Source organism: Armigeres subalbatus, unplaced genomic scaffold (genome assembly GCF_024139115.2).
Source record: "Armigeres subalbatus isolate Guangzhou_Male unplaced genomic scaffold, GZ_Asu_2 Contig377, whole genome shotgun sequence".
Classification (NCBI taxonomy): Eukaryota; Metazoa; Arthropoda; class Insecta; order Diptera; family Culicidae; genus Armigeres; species Armigeres subalbatus.
Genome location: NW_026943127.1, coordinates 514,310 through 534,444, shown reverse-complemented (window position 1 = coordinate 534,444; position 20,135 = coordinate 514,310). Strand labels below are relative to the sequence as shown.

Sequence of the window (20,135 nt, the reverse complement as noted above, 5' to 3'; positions counted from 1 at the left end):
ATGATCATCTTCCCCCCAGTTGACGGTACTTTCCGTAAGACGCTCCGATCGAATAGAGTTCGCCGCCGTACCAAACTGACTATCTACAAAACGCTTATAAGACCGGTAGTTCTCTACGGACACGAGACCTGGACGATGCTCGTGGAGGACCAACGCGCACTCGGAGTTTTTGAAAGGAAAGTGTTGCGTACCATCTATGGTGGGGTGCAGATGGCTGACGGTAAGCAAAGAAGGCGAATGAACCACGAGTTGCATAACCTGTTGGGAGAACCAGCCATCGTTCACACTGCATAAAATCAGTAGACTACGGTGGGCCTGGCACGTAGCCAGAATGTCAGACAGTAATCCGGTGAAAATGGTTCTCGACAAAAATCCGAAAGGAACAAGAAGGCGATCATGTTGAAGATGATTTTTGGACCCTCCGCAGACTGCGTGGCTGACGACTTGCAGTCATGGACCGAGCAGCATGGAGAAGACTTTTATGTGCAGCACAGGCCACTCCGGCCTTAGTCTGAATAAATAATAATAATAACCTCAACATCTAAATCTCTCATTCTCTCTAGGGGTACAAATGCGACGTAAACAAAATTATAAATATATTTTTGTATCACAGTATAAAAATGTTACAGCATATATGATGTAACAAAAAGGCTCCGTTCGATTCGACTCATTTTTCCATCACTTTTTAAAATTATAGGTCGTCGTTACTATGGAGTTTGTATTAAATATTGCACACAAGAAAAAGTTGGATGTAAAATTAGAGGCTATTGAACACAAACATAAGCGTTTAAATATTTCCATGGCGTGTAATTTTCAGAATTTTTAACTGTGTATATTATGAAGATAATATAGTACAGTGTTTTCCAGTGTGTGTTTCTACAAAATCAAACTCTTGCCCTGTAGGTGATTATGCATTTGAAAACATTTTAAAATCTACAACATGTGTTTCTACTACCATTTCAAAACCCAAACCTGGCGTAATCGTTTTTGTACAATGATAAGACTTAAGTCAATTATTCAGCATGAGTAAAGAAATGACTTGCCATTGTTTTGCCCCATGAGCGCGAAAATCCTTGAGCAGTACGGTGCTGGCTGATAACTGCAGTGTAAAGTAAATGGAGCTCTCAATTTTCCTTACGGAAAATTATTCCGTCCCATTATTTTGCAAGAAAAGTCAGCTATCAAATTTGCTTTGATCAAATTTTCCGTAAACTCTTTCCGTATGCGAGCAGCCTACTATACTTTAAAAACTATAAGGCATGTGAATCCTTGTAAACAAATATAATGCGTTTTCCCAGAATGATGCAATGATAAATGTGATTTCTTCTTTAAAAAGAATGCATCTGCTTGGAATGATGCATTGTAAAATGTGTCCCTTGTTTAGAAGTGGGTGATTCCCCAGATAATTAATGTTATTCTTCTTTCTTTAATAACGTCTATCTGCCCGGTATAAGATAATGGGGATGTGGCCCCGGAATACTGCGTAGACACCTTTGCGTGGTGTGTTATGGTGTAAGATCTACCATGGTCACATTGTCAGATACAGGCAAATCCTGACCCAACGAATACCTTCCCCAATATCCAACTCAGTGGTACTTGAGGGTGTCGTTGAGTGGGGGGCCTCTCACTAAATAAGTACTACATCAACACTTCCTTACGCTCCCAAGTTGCAAGGAAGGCGAGCATGGCCAGGAGTAGTAATCCTCATGCTTTTGTGATTTTTATCCTAGATTGAAAGCAAGGATCACACCCACCTTGATTTCGGATAGTAATCTGAATGGAGATTTCAAAAGAAAAACATGAGTATATGCTATGCTATGCTAATAAGATAATGGCAAGAACAAGGAAAATATATATGAGATGCCTTGTTAAGCAATATGTATTGAATGTAAGTACTATACAGCGTAGTATACACATGTGAAAGCGTTGGTTTGGGAAATGGCTTATGAGTGCTTCGACTATGCGTCCGATTTGTGAATATTGAGCTCATTCAGAACATTGTAAATATAACTTTGAAAAAAACTTCGCCGTACCCTTTCTGCTTAGGGGGAGATCCCCCAGCGCCGGACACCTTCCAACACCGGACACTTATCAAAAAGACACTTGCAGAAGTCCTTCCACCATTTAATGTAGTGCAACGGAAAGCTATTCCAAAGTCGTTTACATGCAGGGAAAATTGGATCTTTAGGTTGAAAGCTCTGTTCAAGAAATTAGATTGAATAAAAATGCTCAAAATTTGATTGTTTTACCTTACTTTAGAAGGTTTGAATCAACAAGATCAAATTCGTTCGGAAGCATTCTAATCATGTAGAGATGGCCAATATCAGTCATATTTGGCATATTGATAATGAGTTGCTAGATATGTCGTTTAATTGTGGTGCAAAATCAATTTTGTCTATCGGGCAGCTGGTCCTCGGCTGTCCGGACAATGAGATTATTATGTAAGCAAATAGTCATTTTTACACCTGTATTGTTAAACTTACTTTAATTCAATTGCTTTTTCTTACTAAAGTGTTAGGAGGCCCAGAAATAAGTAGAACTTGAAAATTTGAAGATGCCACTGAAAAAGGTGGTAATTTAGAGTATGGTGTAAGAAATTTAGCTGGACAACCGAACAAGCTCTTTCTAACACATTTTAATATCGACAACTCAAAGCAAGTATAAAAATATTGTTATTCTAAATGATGTATCTACTCATGTAATAGCAATTTGGTTATATTTGAACATGATGCAATAGTGTCTGGTACTAGGGTACGCTTTTCTGAAAGGTGAAATTTTCAACCAAAATTCATCATTAAAATATATCGTCGCAAAACGTGTTGAAATGCTCATATGAATCATCAATGATCATATTTTGTGTATATGGTATAACAGTTAACATAATCCGTATAGTTAGTTAGATTTTCGTTGTATGGCTTATGTGTCCGTCACTGGGGGATCTCCCCCTACTCGAATATTTACGGTGCAGGTTGTCGAGAGGTTGTCGTTTGAAAGCGTTATACCAGTAGTGTGCCGAGAATACACCTACATACCACCACATTAAATGAGCCTTCCAAATAAATGATAGTTAAAAAAAAATACCACCACATTCTATATTTCCCAGTTTACCTTACTTGGAATTATATTGTATCGCAGTTTCAATTAATCTTCTGTTTTTTTCTGGCTTTCTTCAGATGGCACTCCACTGAGCATGGTCGTGATGCTATCCAATGACGCGCAACAACCAGCACCGCATGGATACTCTCCATTAAACCGCGAGCCACGATACGCGCCGCATGAAGCAGTAACTAACCGTCAAAGGCCAGATAGTAGTACGTACCCGGTAGAAGAGGTGCACAGCGCGAGAGCGAAAATCGGAGCGCAATTTATTGGCTTAATTTATTTGCCGTTGCTATAGATTTGACAATAAAGTGAAATCTATAAATGGGAGAAAGACATTAAAGTCTAAATCAGTACGGAGACCAGCAATTTTGTATATACTCTATACCAGGTGGAGATAAAAGAAGAGATGATTATAAGTCTTCCATCCTGCTGTGGTGCCTGCAGAGTTTTCGAGGGGAGCTGGCATTTATTAGTGAACCTTTGAGCATGGCCCGATTTCACCATTTTAGCTAGTAACTTCTGAATGTGTGTGAGAAAATTGTGCCAACCTACCTAGTTTGCGGATTTTGTCAGCGAGCCATCTGTAATACCATCTTGAGCAAGCTGTAAATAGAAGAGAAACAGCATTTAATTATATGATATGCAGCGAAACATAACAAGACACGTTGTTTGGTGAAAAGTAAGTTGAGAAGTGTTTCATATCAATATTGAAATATATGAATCATTCCATAATTTATGTACTGCATTTCAGTATTTTATGCTTCACAGATTAAACTCAACATAATTCAGCTAATAAGGATACTGCCTGTCTCGCATTTAGCCAACACACCAAACTTTTACTCGAAACATTAGTCAATTTAATTTTGAATCTATGTGTATGCACAATTGTTTATATGTCGTTGAGTTTTTCTTAATTTTTCTATGTAACTTTTCAACACGTTTGAAACAAATGATGAACAAATCAAATTATTTTGTAGACAATCTCTAAATAACGACCTACGCGCTCTGCAGCATAGAGCACACAAACGGTCACTACCTTCCGTGATAAATAAAAGCTTACCTTGCCAATAATGAGAGTGAGACCTCAGTCAACACAGCGTATAAAATGAGAAGAAAATGTGCATAAAAAGATTGAATTATGATTTCAGAGTCCTTTAACGAAATTAACGAGATTAAATTGTGCATGCATGCGCTCCATGGATCCAGGCGTTTGCATGCCGCCCCTGTACTCATGTCATCTATAAGAGTCGAACCTGATTTCGACTTTTTCATAGTAAACCAACAAACCAGCAAAATCTTGTTTCGTACGTCCGAAAGTGAACCATAGCTCCTGGAAGGGTCCATAATGCTAATTGCAACAATAAGTCACTGCACTTTCACTGTTTCAAAACTGCTTGGAAGGATTTATTTTTCAAAGGGATCACCAAATGAACTGATTTGCGTGTCTTATTTGCCGCCACAGTTAGTGGATTAGTTGTGTAACTTACCGTCCATATATGGAATTGGAATGCTTTAACCAGAATCAGCTGGCAGTAAAGGGATTGACATTTTGATGGGCACCGAATTAATTGGATCTGTTGAATCATAGCACTACTATGGTTCACTAAACATACCTTTCAAAAAGATGTTAGAAAAGGATGCAATTTGAAACAAATGAAGCAATATTCTACATTTTTCATGAAATTACGTTTTCAATAGACCAATGTTATATAGGGTATTTGTTCTATTATTAATAACATGCTCCTATATCAATAACATTCACAAAATAGACGATTCTGGCTCAATTTGTGTCGTTTTTTGTTGTTATCTGGCGTGCTCACAACTGAAAAAAAAAATCACAAAAATGAGAAACAAAACAAATGGAGTAGTTCCCCTACATAATCCAGAAATATTTTGTAAATTTACGCGCATATTTGAAGCGTGGAAAAACGTAAAAATAAACGAACGCACTGCAATTTTAAATCAAAATCAATTCAAATGTACATGATGTTAAAATAAAGCGTATTTGACTGAAATTGTATATTATAAACTTGGCAATTGTAATTATATCTAATATAGTTTATTTCTACATTGGATATTATTTTTCATGTCGCTTAATTTTCATTATTTTGTTAAACAGAAAACTACGGAGTCGAGAGCAAAAAAAATGATATTCTATAAATATACAATATTATTAGGTATTCGAACACCCGTTTTCGGGCGTGTTACTAAACCAATACTGAAACTGGAACCGGAAGTGGTGAGTCCGTCCGGAACCGTAATTGAGACATTCCTTCCTTTATCGCGATTGCTACCTCTGCTTCACGTTCTTCTCCTTCCAACGGATCATTTTGTCACGAACAACCGACTGTTTCCGGGTACCAGAGCTCGGATTTTGTTCTGGAGCTTAGATAAACTCCTTATCCGAGGTCCCAGATAAGTCCTGTAGTTTCTATAACATTATTCGGGGTTGATTGTTGGTTTTTCGGTATGCCGCCTCACCAGGGCTGCGATACCTAGCCACGTGATGGAGCAGCCATCTTAGGTATAGCTGACGTGACACCGCATTTCTTGTTCAGCCGCCCGCTACGGGTCAGACGTTGTTTTGGGCCGCCCCTAACATAGGGAAGATACGCTCATGTAGCTTTGATTAAAGTCCCCCCACTTCAGGCTAGTGCGCTAAGGGCGGCGCATGGTCACTTTGATAGGGCCTGCGTTTGCGGAATGCAGCTTTTTATAGAAATTCAATAGAACCCACTGTCAAACCCCACCTAGGCAGGCTCCTAGGTTGCAGCCCCTCACTCTAGCTGATGTCAGAAGGACCTGCTAAGTATGCAACCCTTTTTTTTGTTGGGGCGTAGAACCACTGCGTTCATTGAGTTGAACTTTTGTGGTATACCCCTGATTACTATTAACTATTAGCATGTTGATCACCATTTGTCAAGTAAACAACCTAAGACGCGTATTTTCCCAGTCCGGTATAATTGAGTTTATAAAACCCACTACCTTTCCAGGATTTGCAGTCCAAATATCTCCTGGTTGCATAAAGCCACTATTTAGAAAGTTAGATCTACCCTTGTACAATGCATCACAACTGCAAAGCAGATGTTCCGAGGTTTCACGTTCCATGTTACAGAAACGACAGATATCATTCTGAATCTGGCCAATATTTTTCAAGTGATATCTGCTCGGGCAGTGTCCGGTTATTAGGCCAGTAAAGGTGCAAAGAGCTCTCTTGCTGAGCTCTAAGAGCTTTTCGGTTACTTTAACATTGGGAATTATAAATCTCTTTGATTGAGCACACTTTTCGGCAACCAACCAATTGCTCATCAACCTTTATGCTTCCCAGGATTTTAATTCCATTTTTATGGTACAGTATGATATACCACAGAAATGTTCTGGGCCAATAAACTGTGTATTTGAACCTCGTTTTGCAAGCTCGTCTGCCTTTTCATTACCTCCAATGCCACAGTGCCCTGGAACCCAGTACAGATTTGAGGAGTTCTCTTGGCACACCTTTCGCAATGAAAGAATGCAGTCCCAGACAAGTTTTGACGTACATTTAAAGCTACTCAACGCTTTGAGTGCCGCTTGACTATCTGTGAAAATACAAATATTTGCATATCTATATTTCCTTTCTACACAGATATTAGCATATTTCATTATAGCAAAAATCTCCGCTTGGAACACAGTTGGATAGTTTCCCATTGCCACTGAGATCGCTATCCCAGGACCGAAGATTCCTGCACCCGTTTTTGTTCCTATTTTTAGCCATCTGTGTAGAATTTTATGGAACCGTCTCGAACAGTGGGACCTCCGACATCCCAAACCATACGAGATAGTTCATATATGTTGTAAGGAATGTCATAATTCTTCACAGGTTTCATCCAGTCTTCATTCCTATTCATCACTGGCCCATATTGAAAATTTAGTGAAATACTTAAGTGGCCCACTAAATCGCCTGACTTGAATAACTTCAGTCGTTTAAGTTTTTGCATATTCTTTTCGCACGAATTCATACAATGGTAGCTATGGTAGATTAAGAATTGCATCTAAAGATTTTGAAGGGGTGCTACTCATCGCTCCCGTTATAGCAATGGACACTAACCTTTGCAGTTTTGTCAGTTTCTTCTGTGCAGTAGCCTCTTTTGTTTTTGGCCGCTAGACAAGAGCAGCATATGTCAGTTTTGGACGAATAATGGAAGTATAGATCCACCATTTTTGGTCTGAAGCCCCATTTTCTTCCAAATGTTTTAGAGCATATCCAGAAGGCACTAGTTGCCTTTCCGATCGCACACTCAATATGAGCATTCCAGTTCAGTTTAGAATCCAGAATGACTCCCAGGTATTTGACCTGTTCACTAAGCTGAATTTCTAGTCCTCCAAGCTTTAAAGCTTTTAGATCAAGTTTCCTTTTCCTAGTGAATGGTACAATTACAATTTTTGACGGATTAATGCTAAGGTCTTCCTGAAGACACCACGATTGGGTTAAATTTAGAGCCCATTGCATTCTTTCAGAAATGATATTGTCGAAATGCAAACCTTAACAGGCGGTATATTGTCATCTACAGACCTGGGAAAGCGTGAGATTCAGTAACGTTCATTAATATCAAAGTTTTTTTAATTACTTTATTCACGTGTATTTTAGTTTTTTTTTAATTCATGACATGTACGGTCAATAAACTAATGTACAGAGTACCGACCTTGCTTTTGGGTTGGTGCAACTTTGAGGAACATCATTTCACTATTGTAAACTTGTCACAGTATTCCTAGAACATCAACTGCACTCTAGATTATTCTTGAGCTCAAATCTTGAAGTTCTATATGTAAAAAAAAATAAATTGTCAGTAGATCTTCGCCATTATTTTTGAGTTAGGGGTACTGGCCTTACTTTTGAGTTGGAATAGCTCCATTAGATATCTTTTCGTTACTATAAACAAGTCACATTTATTACACTGTAAACGATAAACATCCACAACCAGGACGTTATAGGCAAGAAGATTCACGCTTCGATTGCATGCTGTTCAATAGATCTCTATGCCTCCCTTTCAAATTTTGTCGTTTCATACTTGTTCACGCCCTAGCGAACGGTTTTCAATATGTTGGTTAAAAAAAAAACTTCCGGTTATCTACTTCCCCATACTTTAGGTAGGATATGCCGATAGACAAATCAATCACTGATCATAATGGTGTGGTTATGTCCCATGACACTAATCCAACCCAATAACATTAATGGGACAACGCATATCTCCTTGTTGATTATTATCGATGCTCTACGCCGCCATCGTTTTACCTAAAAGCTGTATGATAATTTTTCATGATGGAACAGTAAATTCGGCACAAGTTCGTTATCTCATTAAACCGAATTTTGACAGCTGATGTGTGGGTCATATATGACCCAACCGTATTGAACCGGTTAAAATAAGTATGAAGTTTGGAGTTCGCGTAATATACCGCCGGAAATAAGTATAAAGACAAGCATGATTTTCATACCTTTTTATCATGATTGAGGATCGATATATCAATTCGTGGCGATTCGATTTGGCTGAAATTTCGCTAGGCACCTGTTTTTAACTTGAACTTTCGATCTTTGATTAAATTGTATACATCTCTGTTGATTTTGACCTCAAAATCTGGAAATAATTATAAAGACACCACTTTTTTATATGGAGCTCCATACAACGGAACTGTCTTTATAATTATTTCCAACAGAAACGCGTATAACCAGAATATATGCCTAAATGTAACTATCATTGAATAAAAATTCAAGTCATTTTAGGCTTGTTGGCAAAAAATCAGCCCAATCGAATCGCTAAGAATCGAGATATTGACTTCCCAATATGGCCATTTTGTATGGAAACCGAGCTTGTCTTTATACTTATTTCCACCAGTGTATTCTTTAGATTTTCCTCCGGAAGTTTTTTCAAATATCCATGAAAATCGAATTACCATACGAGAAAAAATGGACGAAAAATTCCTTCAAACACCATTTTTTATGATTTTCTGAAGCAAATCCAATACGTACCGTTTTGATTTATATTCCAAACATCTACGCACAAGGGGGGGTTTGCTCCTCTCCGGAGGTGCAAATCTTATTGAGCGTCTGTTCTCCATGTCAGGATCGTGTAGCCTTCGCTCCATGGCTTAGATTATAAAGCATTAATTGCTAATCATTTAAGACTTTTAAATAGAATCACGCCAAAATCTAGCCTAGCACGATACGATCTAGTGCGGCGTCATTAAGCGCCTGCGTGATTAAAGTACTCAGCCAACAGCTCCGAAGGTCAGCTTTATTTGAAATCCGCCGAAGATGTTGAGAGAGAAAAGGTCGCGGCTGAACCCGAAACATTAGCGAACGCCTCAGCGTAAGCTTCCAGACTTCCGAACTATTTCAATGAAGTTCGCGGGAAATGCCGAATTCCTGTTCGGCCGAGGTCACCATCCTTAATCTGAGGGTAACGGCTTCAAATTCAAGTTCTCCCAAACCGCCAACTGAAGCAGAAGTGTCGCGCCTTTTTTGTCCGTGATTCGTTTCTTGTTGAAGTGTAAGTTAATAAGTTAAGCAACGTGTTAGATTTTCTTAATTTAATTCTATTTCTTTTTGTTAAGTAATTGTCAAGTTTGCTTAACAAACGTAGTGTGTGCGTTAGGATCAGTTTTGTGCGTTTCTCGAAGAAATTGTCCAGGTAATGTGCTCCGCGTGCTCGTTGTTTCCCGTGCATTGTGTATAATTAATTGTCCTTTATGTAGCTGACCGCTACGTTTGTCGCAGGCAACCGCGTCACACCGCCATCGTTGGGACGAAAGATTCCCGGCATCCGTCGCCGGAGGGACCAACCCGTCAACACGTTGGTCCCAATTCTAATCGTGGTCGCCTATTGCAACGGCAATATCGTCACTGAGGGGGAGTGCCGAGCGGTCTACGACCCCCTGATGGGTGAATTGGCCACGTCACCAACGGCCATTCATCGCTGCGAACGCCGATCGCTTTCCGCCGTCTACCAAGAGCGCAGCAGTACCGGTAGGCGAACAACAGTCGGTGAGTCAAGCGATCTCTTTTTTGTCGAGTGGGGCGTCCGGTGAGGACGCCTGGGAGGATTTTTTTGTGCCGACCGTAGGTCGATGACTGACTGAGTCAGAAATTTGGACTTGTGAGGTTGGATGTGGAATGGACGACAGTTGCACTCGTGACGTGATTAATGATCGACCCATCCAACTTCTTTTGATAGTCACCCGGGTGTGAAGCCTTTCGTTGTTTTGTCGCATCGTAGGGGATTCGTGAATGGACGATACACAATGTATGAGCACATGTAGATAGCTAGAAAAGAATAGACAGAAAAAACGCACACACAGATAGGACAATCGTAGTTAGTACATAGTGAAATGAACGAAATACCACATTAAGCATGCTGTTTCAATAAATTATGTACCCCGCTTTACCTACCTATAAATAAAATGTCGTCTTCATTGTGAAATCAATGGGTTATTGTTAGATGTTCTACGTATGGTGTTAAAGAGAGAAAGTGTTTTCCCGTTGCTTCGGTTCGTTTATGTTGTTTTTGAATGTCTTCCGCGTGGCGGAATTTGACTGTTTGCGCATGCTCTTCCGCGTTGGGTGCGCCTCTGGTGGACTTTAGTTGAAGTTACCAGTGATGAAAAGAGAACGTGCAACGTAGCATTGCTGATTGCAACGTTGGAGGGTATGCGTGATCTCATACCGTGCTTTGGAGAAATAGTTTGGAAGTTTTGAGATTTATGCTGAGGTGTGGTAGGGTAGTTTCCCGAGTTTCTGCGTAGTTAGTAGGCGGGCTGGCTCGATCTCCTCTTCGGAGTTTTTCAAATGGACTCGCCCTGAGGCAGTCTCAACCGGGCAAATTTAGACGCGTCGTGCGGTCTCCGAATGGAGTGGCGCTTAAGCCGCACGATTTCTAGAGCATCGGCCAGCGCCGACTACAATCGGCTCACAACAGCGTCTGTTCTCCATGTTAGGGGCGGCTGATCATCGTCCGAGTGCCAGCGAGGGACTCTAAGTGAAACTGTGCACCATGGTCCACCGGAAATAAGGAGGAATGGTCCTCCGAATATTTAGGGGGTTTGGTGTCAGGCCCTGCAAGCCAGCCTTTAAAAAATCATAAGCAACAAGAGAGTACGGACCGGAACCATCGGCGAAGACCACTGCGACGAAAAGGGACTAGCGATTGGAAACTCGGTTCGTGGAACTGCAAATCTCTCAACTTCATCGGGAGCACACGCATACTCGCCGATGTGCTCAAGGACCGTGGATTCGGCATCGTAGCGCTGCAGGAGGTTTGTTGGAAGGGATCAATTGTGCGAACGTTTAGAGGTAATCATACCATCTACCAGAGCTGCGGCAACACACACGAGCTGGGAACAGCTTTCATAGTGATGTGCGATATGCGAAGGCGCGTGATCGGGTGGTGGTCGATCAATGAAAGAATGTGCAGGTTGAGGATCAAAGGCCGGTTCTTCAACTTCAGCATAATCAACGTCCATAGCCCACACTCCATAGCCCACACTCCGGAAGCACTGATGATGATAAGGACGCATTCTACGCGCAGCTGGAACGTGTATACGACAGCTGCCCAAGCCACGACGTCAAAATCATCATAGGAGATTTGAACGCTCAGGTTGGCCAAGAGGAGGTGTTTTGACCGACTAATAGAAAGTACTGCACCCACCAGTTGACGAACGAAAACGGCCTACGACTGATTGATTTCGCCGCCTCCGAGAATATGGCCATTCGCAGCACCTACTTCCAACACAGCCTCCCGTATCGGTACACCTGGAGATCACCACTGCATACTGAATCACAAATCGACCACGTTCTGATTGATGGACGGCACTTCTCCGACATTATCGACGTTAGGACATATCGTGGCGCTAACATCGACTCTGACCACTATCTGGTGATGGTTAAACTGCGCCCAAAACTATCCGTCATCAACAATGTTCGGTACCGACGACCGCCGCGGTACGACCTAGAGCGACTGAAGCAACCTGATGTCGCCACTGCATACGCGCAGCATCTCGAGGCAGCGTTGCCGGAAGAGGTGAGCTCGATGGGGCCCTCTCGAGGACTGCTGGAATACAGTCAAAGCAGCCATTAACGACGCAGCGGAGAACAACGTCGGGTATATGGGTCGAAGTCGACGGAACGATTGGTTCGACGAAGAGTGCAAACAGATTCTGGAGGAGAAGGACGCAGCGCGGGCGGTCGCTCTGCAGCAAGGTACCCGGCAGAACGTGGAACGTTATAGACGGAAGCGGAGACAGCAGACCCGCCTTTTTCAGGAGAAGAAACGCCGCCTGGAAGAAGCGGAGTGCGAGGAGATGGAACAGCTGTGCCGTTCTCAAGATACACGCAAGTTCTATCAGAACTAACGCATCCCGCAAAGGCTTCGTGCCGCGAGCCGAAATGTGCCGGGATAAGGATGGGAGCATCTTGACGGACGAACGTGTGGTGATCGAAAGGTGGAAGCAGCACTACGAGGAACATCTGAATGGCGCTGAGAGTACAGGCAGTGAAAGTCAAGGCAGCGGAAGAGATGACTACGTCAGTTCAGCGGACGATGGAAGCCAACCAGCCCCCACCTTGAGGGAAGTTAAGGATGCCATTCAACAGCTAAAGACCAATAATGCAGCTGGTAAGGATGGTTTCGGAGCTGAGCTCATCAAGATGGGCCCGGAAAAGCTGGCCACTTGCCTGCACAAACTGATAGTCAGAATCTGGGAAACCGAACAGCTACCGGAGGAGTGGAAGGAAGTGCCCCATCTACAAGAAAGGTGACAAGCTGGAGTGTGAGAACTTTCGAGCGATCACCATCCTTAATGCCGCCTACAAAGTGATATCCCAGATCATCTTCCGTCGTCTGTCACCATTAGTGAACGAGTTCGTGGGAAGTTATCAAGCCGGCTTCGTTGACGGCCGCTCGACAACGGACCAGATCTTTACTGTACGGCAAATCCTTCAAAAATGCCGTGAATACCAGGTCCCAACGCACCATCTGTTCGTTGATATCAAGGCGGCATACGACAGTATAGACCGCGTAGAGCTATGGAAAATTATGGACGAGAACAGCTTCCCTGGGAAGCTTACCAGACTGATCAAAGCAACGGTGGATGGTGTGCAAAACTGTGTGAAGATTTCGGGCGAACACTCCAGTTCGTTCGAATCGCGCCGGGGACTAAGACAAGGTGATGGACTTTCGTGCCTGTTGTTCAACATTGCGCTAGAAGGTGTCATGCGGAGAGCCGGGTGTAACAGCCGGGGTACGATTTTCAACAGATCCAGTCAATTTATTTGCTTCGCGGATGACATGGACATTGTCGGCCGAACATTTGCAAAGGTGGCAGAACTGTACACCCGCCTGAAACGTGAAGCAACAAAAGTTGGACTGGTGGTGAATGCGTCAAAGACAAAGTACATGCTTGTGGGCGGAACCGAGCGCGACAGGGCCCGCCTGGGGAAGCAGTGTTACGATAGACGGGGATACTTTCGAGGTGGTCGAGGAATTCGACTACCTCGGATCCTTGCTAACGGCTGACAACAACGTTAGTCGTGAAATACGAAGGCGCATCATCTGTGGAAGTCGGGCCTACTACGGGCTCCAGAAGAAACTGCGGTCGAAAAGATTCGCCACCGCACCAAATGTGTCATGTACAAGACGCTTATAAGACCGGTTGTCCCTCTACGGACATGAAACATGGACAATGCTCGAGGAGGACTTACAAGCACTCAGAGTATTCGAGAGACGGGTGCTTAGGGACAATCTTTGGCGGTGTGCAAGAAGACGGTGTGTGGCGGCGAAGAATGAACCATGAGCTCGCCCAACTCTACGGCGAACCCAGTATCCAGAAGGTAGCTAAAGCCGGAAGGGTACGATGGGCAGGACATGTTGCAAGAATGCCGGACAGCAACCCTGCAAAGATGGTGTTCGCTTCCGATCCGGCAGGTACGAGACGGCGTGGAGCGCAGCGAGCGAGATGGGCAGACCAGGTGCAAAACGACTTGGCGAGCGTGGGGCGTATCCGAGGATGGAGAGATGCGGCCTCGAACCGTGCATTGTGGCGTCAAATTGTTGATTCAGTGTTATCTGTTTAGATGTTAACTAAATAAATGAATTAAATCTACGCACATTTTTAATTCCGGAGGTCTTTATGGCACATGAATTAAAATGTTTTCATAAATCCATTGTTTGCATCGGGCAACGAAGGAATATAAATTTCAAAAAAGCGCTTGATAATCATATTTAATTGATTGTAACTATCAATAGGGAAGGTGGGGAGACTTGATCAGGGGGTTTTATCGAGAACCAAAATAGTTTTGCTCTAGCGTATTTTTTTTTTTGTATAGTTCATCTAGACAAATGAACTGTAAATGGTTAATTATATTTTGGTTTGACACACGGTGAGTTATATTTTGGATTTATAGCACGGTGTGTTTGTTTTGACCCTCCTGAAGATTTTTTAAGTGGCCACACACAATTTGAACAACTTCTCCTAACAATGACCAAATGCTATAATTTTTTCACAGGACAAGGACATAAACATGCTAGATGAACTGCATTGGTCAAAATGTCAACATTCCATCACAGTTATAGGATATTTGAAGTTCAAGTTGTTGCGTCAATATGGAGACACTTGATCCCCCATTTGTCACCCATACAAAAATTAGGCGAAAAAATTCAAAAAATATAAATCTGTTCTCAGGCTGCTTGTGTAGGGGAAGAGGCTCCAAAACTACATTGGTAACGAATGGAACGGAACTCGTTTCGATTTGAATTCAATGACTCTGTAGGAATTAACGTTTTATTTGAGCCATGTCATGAATATCGTTACAAGTTTTTGTATGGCAGAAAAATCTTCTTGTAATAAAAAAAACAATCAAATATCAGTTGCGAGCTGCCCAAACCGCTGTTCACTTGGATCGAATGATAAATCAAGGAGTAGCATCCATTGACATGTACAGTCTGCCTAATCTAAGCTAAGCTAAGCATACAAACCGTATTTGAACATTTGGACATGATTGCAAACAATGTACAATGGATTCTGTTTTTACACGATTTACATTTTCTCAGTTTTCCACTCATCCTAAATGGTTAACGCATATATATTATCAAGTGATTTTTCTTTTATTTATTCAGGATTTTTTGAAACATGTTGCGAAGATTTTGGTGGTAAATTGAAGTCACACTATCAAAAATAAGAGCGAAAAAAATTGTGTAAAAACAGAATGCTGTGTATTTTGAATTTTTTTTGTCCCCTAGTACTGAACATTTTTTCAACATGCTTAAAAATGATTAAGATCCCATTGCTTGCGTAAAAATCGTTCCGAATGGTAATACATATTTATCACTAGCATTGAATTAAAGATGTTAAAACGTGTTAATAGATGTTATTTTAGTTCTCCTGATAATTGTTATGTTATTTTAGTTCATAGCAATAGTTCACCACTTACAGTGCAATCTTTATTTTATTCTGCATAGGTATTTTTGTTGATATCTGATACCTCACAAAAAGATACAATTTAGATTGAAATAGTTCAACAATGCAGGTGCGATAATTTACTATTTGCTCACATAAAAAACGCACTATCTGGATGTTGGAGATAGCCTCTCGAATATTGCAAGTGGTTTCAGAACACAATTAATTACATATGGTAAAATAGGTACTTATCCAAAATATGATTAAAATTGATCACCTCAGTATTATCATAGATATTTTTTTTCAATCTCCAATAATGAAATGTTTAAGATGCGAATCTGATTTACATCCGAGGTGAAGGACTTTTAAACTTTTGCACTCCATGAAAAATAATATCACATCTTCGAATAATTCAGCAATATACGAATTCAAATATTAAGATACAATGTAGGAGACATTGCAATTTCACTGTATAGCCATACTTGACCTTGGCCAACGATATGCATCGGCTTAGTCATGAGCCACAACTGTAACATGATATGCCTTAGCGCGTATCGGGTCGACAACGAAAAACTGCACCTTGCCGATCTAGTTTTCAGTTCAGATCGGTTCGAGGAGTTGCAAACTCGGCCGAGCAAAAGCCTATCCCTAATGTGTAATGTGCCGAGACACGTTGTTTGCAGAAAAGACGACACAAACTCACACGACGGCAATTCATTAGATGGGGTACAGCCTGTTTTTAGCGGCCGGTAAATTACTATTATCGCACCGTTTAGTGTCGATCGAAGATCAGGTATTGCAATAACGGTACGGCTTTTAAAAGGCGATAAAATTAATTGCTCTTTTTATGCATGGCAGTAAAAATAAAAAGACGACGACGTAGGGTTAAGGCAGACATTTTCGTCTTTTCGTCATAGTCTAGGAAACCAATAGAAGAGACACTTTTTTACCAAACTCATCCGTACCTAAACGTAAGCTCAGGAGAAACTTTTTGCTGTAGAGGGGTTCTAGCAAATGAACGTTGCTTTCGTTGGGTTTGGCCCCTCCGACGATGGACGGAAATACCTGCCGTGTCCCTATTAGAATCAATTAATTAAACGTTTCATCCGCGGACTGAAGAATATTTCATGATGGATAGAGTTGGATAATCTAACTTGGATTATTAATTATTAAGGAGATTGCTTTTAGAATGGAATTGGAAAGATATAAATATTACTGGTTGTATAGTGTTGTATATTAATGTTCTAGACATCGTGATAAAATACTGAATTTTTTATAGTTTTTAATCTAATTGTTGATTGGATTTTTTTTGGAAAAATCTACAATGACAGTGGATATTTTTATATCTGCAAATCTTTCAACATTAGTTGCGCATACTGCTTGCAATGTTATATTCTGTAAAACTGGATGCTAGAGCGTTAATGATTAGTAACAGATACCCTAAATGAAAGAATTCATTTTTCCTCCAAAGAATTCATTTTTCCTCCAGGAATTCCTCCGAAAATTCCTTTAGAAGTTCCTCCAGGAATTTCTTCGGAAAATCCTTCTGGAATTCTTTGGGAATTTACTCCAGGAATTCCACTTATTCCAGATTTTTATTTATTTTAGGATATCCATTGGAAAGTCCTCCGGAAGTTTGTTCAGACATTCTTTGGAAAGCTCGTTCAGAAATTCTTACGGAAGTTGGTCCAGAAATTTCACCAGAAGTTCTTACACATTCAAAGCAAATTTTTTTTTTATTTGCCCTTTTGTTTCAAATCTCAGCGAATGTAATAGGGTTACCGCTCAAACCCAACAAACATAGGATATTTCTTCGTTTCGCGATGATGTGAATATATGTTGAGTGAGATGGAAAACGGAACAGTTTCTATATTTGTTATATCAGCTTATTGCATTAAGTCGGTTTATTTGGTTACAATCAATACATCCAAACGGCTATCGTTGGTTCCTCCAGAAACAAATATATAAATCGTGTATGTACATCACTATAAATTTGACTCACACAACGATACCATTTAACTTGATGACGTACAAGGGAATGGAAATCACTGGCTTGTGATATTGACTTAATACAATCTGTGCATGGGCCTCAGCTTAAGACACTCTGTGTATGGAATTGATGCAAGATTGTAATAAAATCATGCATTCTCTGATTGGGTGCAAGAATTCCTTCGGAAGTTCCAATAGGAATTCCTACCAGATATCCTCCTGAAATTCTTTGAGAACTTCATTCAGGCATCCCTCTGGAAGTTCCCCAGGAATACCTCCGGATGTTTGTTCAGAAATTCCGAAAGTTCGTCCCTAAATTCTTCCAGGAATTCTTTCAGAAGCTCCTGGAATTCCGCCGGAAGTTCCTCCAAGAATACCTAGAAGAAATTCTTCTGCATTTCCTCGGGAACTTCCTCCAGGAATTCCTCTGGATGTTCCTCCGGAAGTTATTCACGGGTTTCCTTCAGAAGCTCTTCCAAGAATTCTTTCGGAAGTTTGTTCAAAAATTCCTATGAAATACATCCAGGAATATCTCCGAAAAATCCTCCTGAAATTCATCGAAAATTTTCTTCCGGATTAATCTGGATGTTCTTCCAAGAATTCTTGCGGAAGATACTCCAGATTTTACTCCAGAAATGCTTTCTGGAATTTCTCGGAAATTTCCTCCAGGAGTTCTTCTGTATGTTCTTCCGTATGTTATTGCAGTTGCTGAACTGGGATGTTGATTGCAGCGCTCTCCTAAGCCAATTGAACTACCGCGCTCCCCAACGACGTATACGACAATACTCGCTTTTTGAGCATCCGTCCGTCACACCAACTACAGCTTCAGCGAACCATGGACTATGTGCTGCCGTGTATTCAACGAAACCAGTAGTGTCGTCTATGATTTTGGCATAAGTTGCGTTGCGTTGTAACGGAGTATTTCGTAGATTGCATACTGATAGTTGTCATGTATATTCTTTACCTTTCTTACCCCAATTGCTTATGGATTTCCATTTGGGATTCAATGGAAATCCAATTGGAGGTACAAAATGATAAAACATGAAAGCTATCATTGCCGGCCACGCCTATCTTCTCCGTTACTAGGAAAGGAAATGATGATATGACATCTACTTAACGAGAGGCCAGCGACTCACCGACGCCCTCATAGATGTCAAGGAATTGGATGGTGGGAAGGGTATGTGGTTTAGGAGTATCATTATAAGCAAATGATAGAAAATTATGGAAATACGTTGGGAGTGACTTTGCTAAGAAATTTATGTCACTCCATTATCCTTGCCGATGATCTTCCTCGGATGGGACGAAGGTACATATTAGCCTTGCCCTGGCTAATTAGCCTAGGTTTAAGCGCCTATACTCGTTCTCTGAAACGAAAAAAGAGCAAAAAGAAATTAAATTCCCCTTCCCCCCTGATATGATAATGATTTTGATCAACAAATGAGTTCTAAGTGGATGAATAAATGATCAAACGGCTGCAAACAAGCCTCTATTGTCGTAGCAGAAGCAAACCCGATTAAGACAATTAACTTTTTCACTATGCCAAGAGATATTGATAAATAATTATAATTAATTGATAAATTAACGAGTCTATTTTTTAGATATAGTTTAATAATAATGAAAGGGCTATTGTGGTAACCCAGATATATGTTTATGTATGGCAGGATTTGTTTTCTTAAGTGTGTCTGGTGTAACATTACAGGCATATGGAAAATGGTTTCTTTTTGAATTTTATGAATATAATAAAAATAGTAAAGACTTACCCCATTTAGATGGACTTACAAGTGCCATTCCTTATCCTCAAGAGTAGCGAAGCCAACAGTGTTTGTGAACTTGATTCCCGAAAATTAACGCCATTCTTTCGAAAACTCGCAGTCCTCTCCACACGAAGTATCCTTCTGTCGTCGGGGGTCGGGGGTCCCAGTCCAGCAGCAGTTTAGAAACATTGTTTTCACTCTCATTTATTTTGTAAACTTTATAAATAAAAAGCAGTTAAAATTTCAGAAAAAAAATGACAGCAGCACGCACAAAAAAGATTGCCGTCCGATGCCTCTGACTACTACGATCTCGATTTCCGTCTATGATTTTGGCATAAGTAAGTCCACATACAAGCAATGGATTGTCCTTTTAGCATAAGTTTTTATCTGTGCAACTTTAAGTTGAAGATTTAATAATAAATAAAATAAATAATGTGCTTGTATTGCAAACAAAGAAGCCGTAGCCGTAGAAAAAATATCTATTTGATATTCGGTGGATCATCATCGCTTGTATTGCGCTTTGCTCCGGTCAAGTAAGGGCAAGTAAGGACAGAATACTGCACGTCGGTTCGGTCGCCACAGTTTGCATATGCCATCGGGCATGCATGGTGTCTATTGTCCATGCTCGGTTCATAGGCACGTCAAACGATCTGGTATCGTTGTAGTTTGTGTGGTCGGAAAGTAAATCAATAGATATGCGTTTGATCATGTTTCCGCTCGGTGTGCAGGTAGTTAGTTTGTTCTGACTTGTGCGGCCGAATCATGCTTAGGTAAAATCACTGTGTATAAAGAATGGTACGATCGTATCGCTTATCAGAGTGAATCCAGATCCAACGATGCCTACTAACTAACTGATAATCCTTCCTG

At 41.0% G+C, this 20,135-nt stretch overlaps 1 protein-coding gene across 1 annotated transcript in view; it reads right to left on the bottom strand.

Moving 5' to 3' along the window:
- Positions 1-19,432, bottom strand: part of LOC134204055 (uncharacterized) — a gene marked incomplete at its 3' end in the record, with an annotated part of 60,726 nt that extends 41,294 nt beyond the window's left edge. The window contains exon 1 of the mRNA XM_062678879.1: positions 19,275-19,432. The remainder of the gene's footprint in view (positions 1-19,274) is intronic.
- Positions 19,433-20,135: the final 703 nt, after the last annotated feature.